This window comes from Dendronephthya gigantea, unplaced genomic scaffold, assembly GCF_004324835.1.
Source record: "Dendronephthya gigantea isolate DGI-Jeju-01 unplaced genomic scaffold, DenGig_1.0 000384F, whole genome shotgun sequence".
Lineage (NCBI taxonomy): Eukaryota > Metazoa > Cnidaria > Anthozoa > Malacalcyonacea > Nephtheidae > Dendronephthya > Dendronephthya gigantea.
In genome coordinates, this window is record NW_021163394.1 from 18,973 (window position 1) to 29,978 (window position 11,006).

The window sequence follows — 11,006 nt, forward strand, 5'->3', positions numbered from 1 at the left end:
ATATCAGTACTGCATGCAACAGTGAGTACCACAGCATGCAGTATAATTTTGTTCCATTTAACTTGAATATTGAGGATTTTGTATATGAATATATCTGGATTATAATTAATGTAAAATAGGGTACGTTGTGTAATATTAGGGTGCAGTAATGATCAGATGATTTTAAAATTTGTATAATTACACTGAAAATCAAAGGAAAGCCAGCTGGAAAAGGCCTTAATTAAAGAGAGGTGACTATGTAGTGTTTTTGAAAGTAAACTTTTTCAATTCAAATTAAGTGTAAATGCCATTTTTGTGGTTCTTTTACACTGTCTATAAATTTAGTGTTTCAATGCTTATACTCATCTTCAGCCGAAAAGGTTACAATCCTTAGCAACTAAATTTGAATCTAGCTCTATGGCATACAAATATACTGCATGTAGACTATCCTAAGAAAATAATGTTGTAGTGTGTCAGCATTTTAAACATACTTTATCATACTGCAAAAAATTGATATAGAGATGAAAACTTTTCAACCTCTCAACAACTAAGATACTTCAATTTTAGCTATGTATAGCTTATTATAACAAACATGCAGAAGGTAGCTCTTACAAGCAGCTGCTAATTTAACTAATTGCAGCAGCTTTGTAAAGCTTTTGAATGTCAGTACTGCATGCAACAGTGAGTACCACAGCATGCATGTTTCTTCACCAACTAATCAATGCCAACTAACATTTAGGTAAAGCAGCAGAGATTCATGATAGCCTATACTAAAGGTGCATTGTTCCTATATCTATTGTGCAAGAAGTTGGACATCAAGCCATGTTTCTACTTTCTGACCATCTGAAATATGTGAAGTATGTAAGTTTTGTCACTTGACTAATATATAAAGACCTTTCCAAAACCTGCTAGCAATTATTGTTAACTGGCAATTAATTCATGTGATGAACGCTGTACATATCAATTACGAGAGATAACTTGAACTTTTATGTTTTATTTTTCTATTTCTCCTATGCGAATTGCTCCATTTTTTGAATGTAGCTCTCGTATTTTAAATGTATTGAAGGAAAATTATTACACTGTGTCAGGTTGACTTAGTGTTGGTTCGAGTCCAGCACACAGATTAAATATCCTTCAAAATTAATATTAATATACATTTAAATATGATGATTGATGTACTTAATAGACTTTTCAACTACGGCACAGACCGCTCTCGTAGACAATCAGATCGCAGAAAAGCGAAATATGATTTTGGACGGATAGAAAAAAATAAGGGTAGTTATTCAATTTAAAAAGTTACGGCTGACCTCTTTAATAGACTTTATATTTTTTTCTACTCTGTAGAAGATAATACACATGTCTTTGAAGATACTCATTTCCCTCGCTATCAAGCTTAAAAACTTTATTACACAAGTCAACTAAATATAGTTTGAGTCGTAACAATCTACAGGTATAGGGCCCGATCCTTTTCCATCTCCACCGGAGATACGCTGTTAAACAATCCTTCACTCCGCCACTTACCAAACTCTGTCAAAACCACATCAGCCAAAGACTTTTTTGATATATAACACGAATGAAAAAGGGAGTGAACAGTCCAATGTGTGTTTATGAGTTTCTAAAAATGTTGGTTTTGCTTCTTGTGTAAAGGCTGCTTCAAGATTGGTTAGTTTTTTCATAAAGTCCCAATGAAACATATTACCTGTAACTAAACTCAGGGACAACGCAAAGCCTGTACTATATGGCATATATTAATAACCATGATTCTAATCAAAAGACGAAAAGTGCGTCATATCTATATTTCAGTTTGTATATAAATCGAGGGGTTGTGAGGTTGAAGCTAACAATTTATTGAAGCTAAGAATTGATGATTCTCATATATACGTCAAACGCGAAATGACTGATTTTACCCGGAAATTGATTGGCTTGTTCGTTTTGTGGAGACGATAAATCTTTATGTAAAGCCTCTTTTCCATTAGCCCGGCGTATTTTTCGAATTTATTCCTGTGCAACAGAAGTGAAATTTCGCTTTGCGCGTAAATATGTGTAAGATTTAATGCAAATAAAGTAAATTACGTTAGTACAAAAAACATCACTTGCAAAAGAAAAAATCCAGTAGAGACGTTCTGGAAGCGGGTAAACAAGAAGCCATTATAAAGACTATTCACTTACTATTCCAAACTGTCTACTTAGTGGCGTAGTGCACGTTAGGTAGGGTTAGTTGAAGAACTAAAGGCCCCAACAGTAAGGGGGCCCTTCATGCAGCCACATGCACTAAAGAAAGTCAGGACGCGGTATATGCGACTGAAAGAATGTAAATGTTATAAATGTATATGGCGTTTTTTTATCTTTTCTGAAAGCAAATGTATCCGCTATAACGGAAAAATTCCCGGCTTCAGCAATCAGCATTCCAGTGAACCCATACACGGTAGCAGTCAACGCTCCCATCTCCTTGCTCCAATATGTCTTGGGGCCTCGCAGTCATTCGCTATGCCACCGCGTCTACTCCGTAATTCTAAAGATTCCTGCAACAAATTAGGTTCCTCGGCTATTCATTCTGATCCGGTAAACAAAGGCACAAACAGTTTTCTTCAAGATGCAGTCAGCGAAGTCAAAGAATGGTCTACGGCTAACAGATTAATTCTCAACGCTGAGAAATACATCAGTTTACAAAAATTAAGAATTTAACCTTATTGATTGTGTGCATATGACTCAGGTTTGAAATGATTATTGGGATGTTGCTGGTCTGAGATTGCCAACCGGGTAAGCTAAAAAATTAACTTTAAAACGGCGGGAATCAAACCTGAGACCTAGTTTCTTCACCAACTAATCAATGCGAACTAACATTTAGGTGAAGCAGCAGAAGATTCATGATAGCCTATACTAAAGGTGCATTGTTCCTATATCTATTGTGCCAGAAGTTGGACATCAAGCCATGTTCTACTTTCTGACCATCTGAAATATGTGAAGTATGTAAGTTTTGTCACTTGACTAATATATAAAGACCTTTCCAAAACCTGCTAGCAATTATTGTTAACTGGGAATTAATTCATGTGATGAACGCTGTAGATATCAATTACAAGAGATGACTTGAACTTTTCTGTTCTATTTTTCTATTTCTCTTATGTGAATTGCTCCATTTTTGAATGTTCTTGTCGTATTTTAAATGTATTGAAGGAAAATTGATACACTGTGTCAGGTTGACTTAGTGTTGGTTCGAGTCCAGCACACAGTTTAAATATCCCTTCAAATATGCATTTAAATATGACGTATTAGAGTTTGGTAATAAAGCAATCAAGACTAAGCTCAAGAATGACGCAAAGGGTTTAACTATTTCAATATATGCATGATTATCAAAACTGAAAGTCAGTGTCTAATTAATATAACGCTGATTCCAATTGGATGACCGTTGGCAAATGAATGAAAGATGCAAATAGCTGATCTCATGCATTTACAAGATGAAAAAATTGATCTGCTTTTGGCTATGTCTTTTCTCCACTTGTCGGTCCATATATGTCAGACCAGCCCATGGCCGAATGCAACCGGTGTAACAAATGGTTTCACAAGACATTTGAAAACATACCAGAGGAAGTATTTTAAGATGAGTTGAATTCTAATTTTCCACATGGAGAACACGATGAATCCAGTATACTGTCTATTTAATGAAACTCTAAAATAACATTAAATTATTTAGAAACTCAAGTAGCATATTAAAAAATATTTCAGAACAAAAATGTAATACGTGTGTACTGTGTAAGTCAATGATTGTATATATTTTTTAAAAACAAGAAATTTTAATATAATATTGAATGTTGACTTTCTCTCTAAAGAGTTTCTTAAGCATTTTACATACCGTGGCTAAAAAATACATTGTAGATTGTAACACATGTACAATACAATACATATTAAAAATAATTACAATAATATATTTATCTAGTATTCTTACAAGCACGTCCTGCAACATTCGCAATCGCATTCTTTGAAGTCAATCAAGATTCATGTAACACAAATCACTATGCCGGCTATACTTCGATTGCTTCCGGGACAAAACTAACGCGATAATTACGGAGGGATGTGATTATTCATATATTCAGTTTAATCAGTTGTAGCGGCGGATTTCTTTTTAAATTGCATACACGTCCAAAAGCAATCGGTCGGAAAGAACGAATATATCAATATCAGTGAACTCAAATAAGACTGGAACGGTCACTTTCTGACTTTCCCTCATTAATGAGTGAAGATGGCGGAGCCATGAAGCCTCTCTTGTAGGTATAAATATGATTCAGGCCTCGGGCACGGAAACTTCAAAGGTAAAATAACAATTCGCGCCATTTCACCTACGAAAGTTCCGCGTGGAGGCCTGGATCACATCTACAAGTTTTTACAAGAAAGGCTTCAGTGTCCGCTATCTTGGCTTGAAACTTTCGACAGAGTGAGGGTTCCAGTCTTATTTGAGTTCACTGATCAATATACCTCTTCCAATTACATCATCTAATTTCGGCCCAGGGGGACTGGTTTACAGAAAGTTTGATTTTGATTTGGGTTCGGTATATAATATACTAATTATATACCTTACACTCGAGGTATTCGCCCAAAAAATTACCTTTCAGGATGGAATGTTTCAGGGTCTATAACTAAAAGATATAAACTATTCAAACCTTTTTGACGTAGTAACTCATTTGGAGGAGCATATCCTGAAATGGCAGGATATTTTGACGCATTTAAACATTTCAAACTGTGAACATGTGTGTTAGATTTCTGGGTAAAATTGAAAGAATCCCTTGGATGGCCTGATACAACGCTTGGGAATCTTGCTCGAATTCAAGAAAAGCTCGCAAAATCGCTTTCTTAACTCTCGCAACATTCCCGTGTGTTTGGATCAGGCCATATACAGGGTGTCCCAAAAAAAACGCAACCACTTAAATATGCAAGAATATTAATATTGTTCGGGTTTGCACCATAGTTCAGCTAAAATGACTTTTAGCATTGTAAATGAAGGATTAAGAGCCATTTTCAATTCCCAGAGGTGCTTATCTATTGCGCTTTAGAGCTGTATTAATGTTCTGCATATTTAAGTGGTTGCTTTTTTTTTGGGACACCCTGTATTCCAAACTCGCGGGGCCGTAGCTAGAAGCTTAATTGGGGGTATATTCATATATTCATGTTAATATACCGTAGGAACAATAGCGTACAAAGGAAATCAATCGGGCATACGACGAATATATGAGTATACACCCCCCCCCCCGCAATTAAGATACGGCCCTGCAAACACGGAAACCATAAAGTATTTGTTATACCATAAAGTATTCACAGGGTAGATACAAGAAATTACAACAGTCAGCGCTAATTGACGTTCTCAACAAGGCAGACGAAAGCCTAGCAAAGCCAAAGAAAATTATTAACCACAGACATAATCGCGTAATTACATACAAGGGATTACAAAAGGACGGTGGATGACATTACATGACAATGATGGTGACAGAAGATAGAGCGTATAATAGTAATTGAAGATGGCACTAGGTGATGGCAGATGATGGTTGCCATCGCTAGGAGTGTCGATGTCGGAAGACCACACTAGATCATTGACAGTAGATTAATGTAGATGATGAACGCTGTAAATCACGGACGATGGCAATGGACAGCTTTATTTGTAAAAGTCCTGCATGTGGTAAAAGACTATAGATCCCCGTTGTCTCACAGAAAAAATGATGAGCATTTGTTATGCCGCAAAAAGAGTACTGCTTGCTTGCCAAATAGCGTATTTCGGTAACACTACAAAAGAGTAAGCCAAGATTGAAAATGGCCCTAACTGCTTGGATTAGTAGACAAGGGTCTTTTGTTTATTATTAGGGAGTTTATGATTCACCAAATCTACGACGCGGACGTGAATTAAAATTGCTCTATTTTCTACAGTTTTCCAACAGGAATGGAAATTATAGACGCTTTTTAATAAACAACGTCAGAGCCGTATGTAAAACAAATTAATACTGGTTTCCTAACACTAGTAGCAGTTTCAATGTCACGTCCGCGTCGTAGATTTGGCGCATCTTAAACTCGCTTAGTCAACTTGAATATTCTTTAAAAACATACGCCCTTTCGAGAATTACGTTACAAAATTACATTTTCAATTCAGAACCACCTTAAATGAGATGGGTTTTAGAGATTTTTAATGATTATTTTTAATTTTTACCAATGAATGTGGAATAGCTACAATTATCAAAAGGGACTATTAGAATAGCAAGCGAAATCAGTGATGACGTGTAATCGAAAAGAGTCAATCAAAATCCTTATATACAATATAGCGCGATTAACCGCCAATCACGCAACAGAACAAGCAAAAACCATGTATCAAGCAACCTTTGCATCGACTGAATTCTTGCATGCTTTCTAGCTTGGGGCATTCGACTGATATCTGTGCTGTTCAAGCAACACTGGAAGTTGAATCAACAAGAAAATTTTCTGAAAAAAAACTTTATCGAAACAGCACTCCATATATATGCTGCGTTTGTTTTGTGTGATTAAACACGCCTGGTACAAGTTCTAACAGCGTATACTATGTACAGTTTTTCTTTTTAACTGTTTTCTGTTCGTCGTTTCAAACGAGGAGCACTTCAAAGCACTTCAAAGACAAAAACCAAAGCGAAGGCCAAGCAAGTTTTCCTGAGAAAGTAAGTTCTATCTTTCACAACTGGTTTGTTAATTAACCATGTCTTCCCAAAAGAGTGTATAACGTACATATTTTTATTAACGTACGAATATTTCGCTCACTTTGGTCAAACTCAAAGGTGAAAAATTACGGTGTATATCTTGCTGGCATGGTGCTCGCGGAACAGTACGTTGTTACCAAAATCCTGGTACTGCACTACAACAACCTTTGAAAATGTTAAATGGAGTTATTAGATCAACGAATTTCGTCTTAGTTTCTTTATATTTTTATGTTATCTTTATGTTCAGGAATTGAACATTTTAAGGCTTCAGAAGGGCCTTGACCAAAATGGCCGACCAAAAAGAAACAAGAAAAAGTCGTCGTATAAAGGTAAGTTAGCAGTTCACAATTCGTCGTACTGTATTTAGCCGTTTTTACATGTACATGAAGAAAGAAAAGTGTGTGTAACTATGCCAATAATATATTTAGAACATTTATTTGGATTTCTTTTCCGCAATTTTTGGATAATCAAATCAAGTAGTAGTTAATACTGAAACAACAAAGTCAGAGTAATACAGTGTCTTTGCATCCATGACCAGGTGTATTAAATGTGCGCGTTTAGCGCAAATAATAAAATGTCCTTACAAATGGTCTATCAGGTTTGTGCCATTATTCAAAAGAACAATAACAAGTTGGAAAATGAATAAAATAAGACACGGATGGCAGAGTTACGATTTTCATTTCGGCTTTTCATACATTCGGACGGACCTATTTGCCCTTCACGATCGAATGACCTTGCTCCTTGCCGCGTACGACGATTTGCACCCAAGGTCAAAATGAAGGTGCAATATACTAAACGAAACGTGTTTATTCAAACACCGGGATCGTTTTATTTGTCTAAAATTTTTCATTTATACAATGGTTTTGTATATGGTATACAATTTTTACTTATTTTATCTACAAGATTTTGAAATATTTCACGAGTATTTGCAGAATGTACTAAACAAAAAATTACGGCGCAACGCTAAACTATAAAATACAACATGTTGAACTTGCAGCTGATGTGGATGCTTGAAGTCAGTAGTGATAGCTAATCACCGATATTTAAGGGGTTGAATGGATTCTAAACAATTATCAAATAATGCAAGCCCTACTATCTTGTAATCAAATTATTTCGGTAAATTTGACTGCGATTGAAGACTTGTTAATACAATCAGGGGCAATATAAGATCAATTAAGGCTTAAGAAATCCAGTCCGAAATTTGAAAATTTCATTGTGCACAGTAAAAAATTATTAAACTACAATCTAATTTTGAAATCTATCAACGCATATGTGAAGATTTTTGCTCTACATAGACAGCCTGGTGCATTTTTCTTGCAAAAGCACAGACACATATTGGTTTACAATGTGCATATGTGTAAATATTTCAAATGCACTAGCCTAATTACATGCTATATTATATTGAGTTTTGATTATAAACTAAAGTATGGTATGATTATGGTGAAACAGTCGATCAACATTTGCATCAACATTCAAGTGATGCATAATAAATCATCATGAAGAACCACAATAAGAAAAAGTTTAAAAAAATGACAAAATATATAACCAGCAAATGGGTGTTTACTATATCCCTGCTATTAACTATATACCCATGTTTTTATTTTAATTCCAATATCATGTGATATTTACCGTATTATATCACTTTTGCACCTTTATACTCATAATTCAGTGTTATGAACATATCCCAATCTGTAGTGATTTTGCTAAGGGAAAAAAATACATGTCAATTAAAAAACATCAATTAATTGCAAGGAGATGGTGCCCCTATTCCTGTAATTCACCATTCATTACCTAGATATGATGGATTCTTTTTTGAACATTATAGCCTGAAAAGGTTTGGTTCAGTATCTCTAAACTAATACATACTGCAACTTCTCAGGCTTGCAGATTTCCTTTATTAAATAGTCATAATAATAAGTATATTCTAAGTAAAATCAGTTATTAATGTGAGGTGTTTATAAACAGCTGCAAAAAGCAACAATACTTATATGTATTCCTCAGGGCTGTGAACCACAATCGGCCCTGACATTTCCAAATACATGTTTACTTTTTATTGAGATATTCTTACAATACAATTAAGTGCATATATAGATTTAATCAAATGATGCATAGTAGCATAGCTAGTGTAGTTTTTCATTCTCAAATCTAAGTTGTATTAACTTAACTGCTGTAGATCGATTTATAAAGGGTTCTCTGTATATGTGTGAAAATCAGAAATAATTAAATTCAGCTATATCTTGATACTTTCTATAGCTGGTACATATGTGTCCAATAGACATACTCGCTTCAAATTAAGCATTAACATTAGCCTGTAATATATCAATATGACACAGCTATTTCAATTTTAAGGTTGATGTCTACCAATTGAAATATCAGCTGGTGCCCAATGAATAAATGGGAGCATTAGGTTTCTTATGTTTAAATCAGGTTTTAAAACACATTGAATTACATTGATTGCTTTGATTAAAGACACAAATAATTAACTATAGTGTACTTCATACCCAAGAATTAAAAATTTGATTAAACATCGGAAATCAATATAATTATGATATTTGCAAATTTATTTTGCCCCACTATAATTGAATTCTTCTTTTAATCAAGCCCAACTTTTCAGACAGATAATTCAGATAAATCAAATTACTATGAGATTGTAAAAAAAGACCACCAATTTTTCATGCTATCAGTAAAACCTTGTCCAATAATGGGTATGCAATATTATACAGCCAAATATAAAAGATATATTTCACAATGATTGATTACCTTGGAGTCGATATCAGTGTTTCTCTTGTAAAGATATTGATCATGTTGTAAGGCTCTCGCTTTCTAGGAACAAAGAGAACCAAATTCGCTACCAAATGACAGTGAAGATCTGGAACAAAGATTTATTAACAACAACATTGGTATACACCTTCTTTATATTAATAATTAGGACTTCAGGATGCAAGGCAGGGCCTTGCTAGGATAACTTATTATTAAAGTTATGGGGCTAATTATTATGTTGCCACACAGCAAATGTGCATGCATGCCACCACCCAAAAAGTTGGATTTTAAAACTTCAAATATGGTATAACTTAACACCTATACATTTGCCTGTGACAATTAGGCAAAAACAATAACCACTGCTTGCCTAATTGGCATGTCATTTTACTGCCCCTTTTTTGATGGAACAATTATTTGATGGCAAGTTATTTTTGTTGAGGGCAACCAGTTTATACATGTCCAACTTGCCCTAGCTATTATATATTACCAGCAACTTGACTAGCAACTTAGTTTTTAAACTCATTTTCTTTCTCTTTCGGGGTTAGATCAACTTCATGTGCACCTACTTTGAGCGTTGCCTTTCTTTCATTGCCATGATTCATGGTATAAAATTACTAATCTAAGTGCACAAGCATTTTATCTGCCTATAGCCAGCTTGCATGATTTTATCAGCAAAAACCTTTCTTAATATGAAGGTTATGGTATCTTCACAAAGAGGGCATTCCAGAAAGGAGAATTCCTCCTTGAGTACAAGGGGGAATTAGTCACAAAAAAAGAAGGACAGAGAAGGGAAAAAGAATATGAAAAAAAACTTGGAAGTTTTTTGTTTTTTTGCGATTCTTTTTGGTAAGTAAAGAAAAATAGTATGAATGGCACTCTTAAAAATAGTATAAATAATTTAAGCATCTCAACATACCTTTATTTTGTAAATATTTTCATAACCCTTACGAAAATGTTCTATAGAATCCTATAGAATATGCTATAACATATTCTAAATCCCATAGAATATTCTATAGGACTTCTTATCCTATAGCATATTCCATTGCCATATTCTATATAATTTAGAGATGCTATAGAATATTCTATTGCACATTCACAGTAAAATATATTCTATAGAACATGCTGTACACAATATTCTATAGAATTTAGAGATGCTATAGTATATTCTATTGAACATTCACATTAAATATCCAATAATATATTCTATAGAACATGCTTTACACAATATTCTATAGAATATATGTATACAGAATGAGACCTTTATGCAATTTAAAATATAACATTTTTAGTACACTATTCATTGGTCGAGAAATATAATCGCATTTTTTGTAAGGTTCTCTCAACATACTTTTAAAGTCTTAAAGTTAAAATTCTCAGCAGAAATCATTCGTTTTGTAAAGACAAATCACGAATATTTCACACACATGACATATCTCATATCTGTTTCATAATATGCCCGTTCGCAGGTTAGATGGCGGGCGTTTTGCCCAAACAAGGCCGCAAGGTTATGTGGGACTTGTTTAACCGCCACGCATTATTTTCAAATTTTGAGCGCGTCTTTGT

At 34.3% G+C, this 11,006-nt stretch overlaps 1 long non-coding RNA gene across 2 annotated transcripts; it reads right to left on the reverse strand.

Moving 5' to 3' along the window:
- Positions 1–5,104: 5,104 nt before the first annotated feature.
- Positions 5,105–10,384, reverse strand: LOC114542730. Of its 2 annotated transcripts, XR_003689744.1 has the most exons (4): positions 10,360–10,384; positions 9,444–9,552; positions 8,313–8,386; positions 5,105–5,748 (listed from the first exon to the last, which is right to left on the reverse strand). It is a non-coding gene; the product is annotated as an uncharacterized LOC114542730 (long non-coding RNA). The 2 variants fall into 2 exon arrangements; XR_003689743.1 differs by lacking the exon at positions 5,105–5,748 and having other exon boundaries at positions 7,931–8,386.
- Positions 10,385–11,006: the final 622 nt, after the last annotated feature.